The sequence below is a fragment of the Lynx canadensis genome, chromosome B3 (genome assembly GCF_007474595.2).
Source record: "Lynx canadensis isolate LIC74 chromosome B3, mLynCan4.pri.v2, whole genome shotgun sequence".
In the NCBI taxonomy this organism is placed as follows: domain Eukaryota; kingdom Metazoa; phylum Chordata; class Mammalia; order Carnivora; family Felidae; genus Lynx; species Lynx canadensis.
In genome coordinates this window covers 99,613,278-99,617,839 of record NC_044308.2, presented here as the reverse complement: position 1 = coordinate 99,617,839, position 4,562 = coordinate 99,613,278, and the positions used below count along the sequence as shown (strand labels likewise).

The following is a 4,562-nucleotide window of genomic DNA, read 5'->3' as shown; positions in this document are numbered from 1 at the left end:
TGGGTTTCCTCCTGCACCCTTCCTATAAAAATTAAGCAGTTTCTAATGAGCTTGGGATTTCCGTTTCCTGACGGAATACAAGTCAACACAAGATGGAAGCAGTGATGCTTAGAGGCCTGGTTGGAGAGGAAGTGACAGATCCAACTGAGGACATTTTCACTTGATTATATTTTGCCCATGGCAGTCAGGAATGAGCAACCTTTTGTTGCTGGAGGATCAATTCAGGAAGAATGAGTTCCTGAGAGGTTTACATGACATGTAGCAGACCACACAGGAAGCTAGTGGTGGAGTCAGACTTTGACTTCCAGCCCAGTGCATATTCTACCCATGCCATTTCAAGAACTGCTGAACAGACAGACTCATGATGGCTACAGTGACAAAGTTAACTCAGAGTTAGAGGAAAAAGCCGTCCCTGCCTACTCATGTGTCTGAGTCATCCAGCACCGCCGTATAGAGAGATGGTCCCTGGGAACAATATAGACTGCTTCACACATTTGTATGTCATCCTTGTGCAGGGGCCATACCAGTCTTCTCTCTTGTATCTATTTTCATCTAAGGGAAAGAAACAGAGAGAGAGCAAGTGGGGGAGAGGGGCAGAGGTAGAGAGAGAGAGAGAATCTTTAGTAGGCTCCATGCTCAGCACAGAGCCCGACGCGGGGCTCGATCCCATGACCCTGGGACCGTGACCCGAGCTGAAATCAAGAGCTGGATGCTCAGCGGACTGAGCCACCCAGGTGCCCCTTGTTGTATCTATTTTAGTACACGTGCTGTCAAAGTGAGCACCTACCATGGCATGAGCTCTCCACCTTTTTAAAGAAAGGGGGATTCCAGGTTCAGTGTTCTCCATCTGCACTGAAAAGTGGTAAAGAGAAAAATCAATAAAATGACAAAGATAAAATACAGGAAGGGAGATATAGCAATAAAATGTGGTGAGAAAAGATTGTTAATTGGACAAGCTAAAAAAGATCCCAGAGTAAGACTGTGTCCAACCAAAGGAGATCAAAGCAGCAGCAGAATAGAGCTGGATTTCATAGCCAGAACAACTGACAGGGCCGAGCAACCTTGCTGCAAAGCAACAGACCCTTTGGCCTGACCCTTCTGGACCAGCGGAGCTAAACTAGTGGGGTGCTGGAGGAGCCAGATGTGTACATCTCTCCAGCTCTGCATTCAGTCGTGGCAGAGTGATGGCTGGAAGTCAGCTCTGGTGGGAGTGCTGACATGGCAAAAATCAGCAAATGCTATAAATCAAGGCTCTTCCCCCCAGAGACCTGGTTGTGAAGCACTTACCGGCATTATCACTGACACAAAACATCTAACCTCTCAGGGGAGAAAGCCAAGGGAAAATCAAGCAGTGCTGGCACAAGTTCAAAAGTATGCAAACCCTTCTCCCCACCACTTGACCTCACTACCCCTGCCCACGGCAGGGCTCTAGGAATCCCTCCAAACCCACCTTCCCAAATACTTTCCTGTGATGTCTAAGCCCCCCCCCATCCAGGGCACATTCTCAAGGAGGAGCAAACGAAAGAGTGAAAGTCTGATTCCTTCCATGCACAGGGCGTGCCACCTCTGAACATAAAGTGAAACTTGAACGTCCCTTTGAGCTTACAAGGAAAATGTAAAGGAAATTAAAAGGCCCTTAATGGTACTTGACTTGTAGAAGGGCAAATCTAACTTCCTTTATAGTTTTTCTCCAAGATCTGCACCTCTGTCTTGAGTAGAATTGGAGATGGTCTTTTGTTACCTTTTTTTTTTTTTTTTTTTTATGTCTGCAGAAACAGCTCAGCTTTAAAAGAGAATTATTAAAATAATTTGGGGTAAATTGTAAAATCTTTCACTGTTTCCAAATCATCAACTCTTGCTTAATTACTGCCTCTCCTCTTCTCCTCCTCAGCTGACCTGTTACAGTCAACTAGGCTGGAGGGATGTGATTCCTTTTGATTGGGTTTTAGTGCGACAGAGGCAAGGGGTGGGGAGAGAGAGACGAGGCAGTGACATCAAAATGACATCCTGTTTTACTGTCCACTTGACATGGTTGTCATTTTTTATGCTGGTATCTTTAAGTCTTGCATCTATGTATGATCTGTCGGCACTGTTTGTAAAATCCCTATTAAGAACAACTAAAAGCTGAGGTGCCTGGGTGGCTCAGTCTCTTGGGCGTCCGACTTCACTCAGGTCATGATCTCACGGATCATGAGTTCAAGCCCTGTGTCAGGTTCTGTGCTGACAGCTCAGAGCCTGGAGCCTGCTTCGGGTTCTGTGACGCCCTCTCTCTCTGCCTCTCCCCACTCACGCTCTGTCTCTCTCCTTTCAAAAATAAACAAACATTAAAAACATTTTTTTAAAATAAAATTTACAAAAAAGAACAACTAAAAGATGAATTTAGTGTCTATAATATGCAGAAAGGAATGAGAAAAAGAAGCTCCAGATCCCGAGAAACCCTCAAAAAAGATAAACTCTGTCTGTATGATGGTGAAAAATAATGTTTTGAAGTTTTCATTATAAGAGCATCATCTGTGCATATCAAAGAAAATTTAGAATGTATGAAAGCATAGAAAATAGTAGGAATCACCAGAGTTCCATCGTTCAGGCATGATGACTGCTTCCATTTTGGCTGGATTCTCTCTAAGGTCTATTTCTGTGTGCTTGTGTGTATTTATTCAGATATCAAGCAGAAGACACAAATGAGCAGTCTTTCAGCTAAAAAAAAAATCTGGCATGTTTTATTGGGCTCATGCAGTGTATTTACCATTTAAATTAGATTTTTAACAGGCAAAAATGAAGAGAGTTTTAATTAAATCCAGATTTGGAATTTTTCTTGAAAAATCGAACCTGTATTTTCAAATGGCAGGAGCTAAGGAGAGAGTCACCTTCAGAAGGAACCCGTGCTTGCCAATTTGCCATTGTCCCAGTGCGGGTTTCTTTTATTTGTTTATGCTGCCTATTGGCTTCCGTAGGTATTTAAGTTTGATGTCCTTGATGTAGACTGTTTGTTTTTTTTAATCATTGCATTCATTTTGCATATGCAACTTTACGTTCAGCTCTTTTCCGTCAGCAATATATCACTAACCCTTTTCCCTGATCATTCTGGTGTACGTACAGTGTTATATACCATGTAATGCCGTACTTATTTTCTCCCTGATTATCTAGTGTATATGCAGTAAATATCAAGTACATAAAAGTATGAAGAAGAAATTAACTATTATTTGGAATTTTTCTTCTTTTTTTCCTATGCAAATACCCTTTTTAATAGTGGGAATCCTTCTGTACATACAATTTGTAGCTTTTTCACCTTTTCTTGCATTATAAACACTAACACTACTCATCAACTATATGCAGCTTAGTTAACAATTGTCTTCCCCCCTGGCTGGATATGTGGGTTTCCCTTGTTCTGTCATGATTATGTTATAGTGAATATCTTTCTGCTGAAAGTTTTTTTCTATATTAAGCTTCTTCTGCTAGGCTATATTCCTAGAAATGGGCTATGCAATTAAAGGATACAAACAGTTTTATGGCTCTTGATGTATGTTGTCAAATTGTATCATAACAGGGCTATCTGGTGTTCTGATTTACACATGTACCTACATTATGTGAGAATATGTTTCCTGACACCTCTAACAGCATTAAATATACATATATAGATTCATGTTTGTATTATATATTCACTATTGCTTTGATACAGAAACGTAGTACCTTCTATTTTTAATTTGCATTCTTCTTGTCCCCAAGAACTCAACTATGCCCTTTGAAAAGAGCAGAACACCAAGGAAAGAGTCTCCCTAATTCAAAGGGACAGCCATGGGACAGCCACACAATGGAGGTGGAAGTGAGTTAAAGGCAGAAACCCAGAAATCCCAAGCTGAGGGGCACCTGGGTCAGTTGAGTGTCCGACCCTTGGCTCAGGTTATGATCTTACGGTTTGTGAGTTTGAGCCCTCTGTTGAGCGGGCTCTGTACTGACAGTGCGGAGCCTGCTTGGGATTCTCTCTCTCCCTCTCTCTCTGCCCCTCCCCTGCTCTTTCTCTCTTTCTCAAAAATAAATAAATAAGCTTAAAAAAAAAAAAAAAAAAAAAGAAAAGAAATCCCCAGCTGAGGTAGAGGCAGCCAGGAGCAGAGGCACTAGAGGGCAGAATGAGGCAAAGGGGTTGAGACCACAGGCGTCAGCCTGGTGAAAACTAGGAAGGTTTAGACAACAGTCTATAATCCAGACCTCATAGCTAAAGCCCCAAATAGCTAAATCCACAGGATACAGATTTTTTTTTTTGTCTTCTAGTGTGTAGTGTTTTTAGGTCTGAACTCTTAATGAGGCTAGTAGTCTAGAGGCCACTTTAAATTTTTCACCACAGGTAATTTACCCATTTCTTTCTCCTCCTTCCTAGTTTATCCTGCCAGCTTGAAATTCCTCTTGAGACAGGATTTGTCTAGAACCTACTGTTCTGAATCCAAATCATTTGTTTAACTTACAGAAGCATGTAACCAAACTGGAAATCAAGTACCATGGACCTGGATGGTGGGGGCCTGAATTAAAATCACTCAAGACAGGAAGAATTTGACATGGTCAGTCAG

The 4,562-nt window shown here is 41.9% G+C and overlaps 1 pseudogene; it reads right to left on the bottom strand.

Annotated features, from left to right (window-relative positions):
• Nucleotides 1-470: 470 nt before the first annotated feature.
• Nucleotides 471-562, bottom strand: LOC115517372 (annotated as a pseudogene).
• Nucleotides 563-4,562: the final 4,000 nt, after the last annotated feature.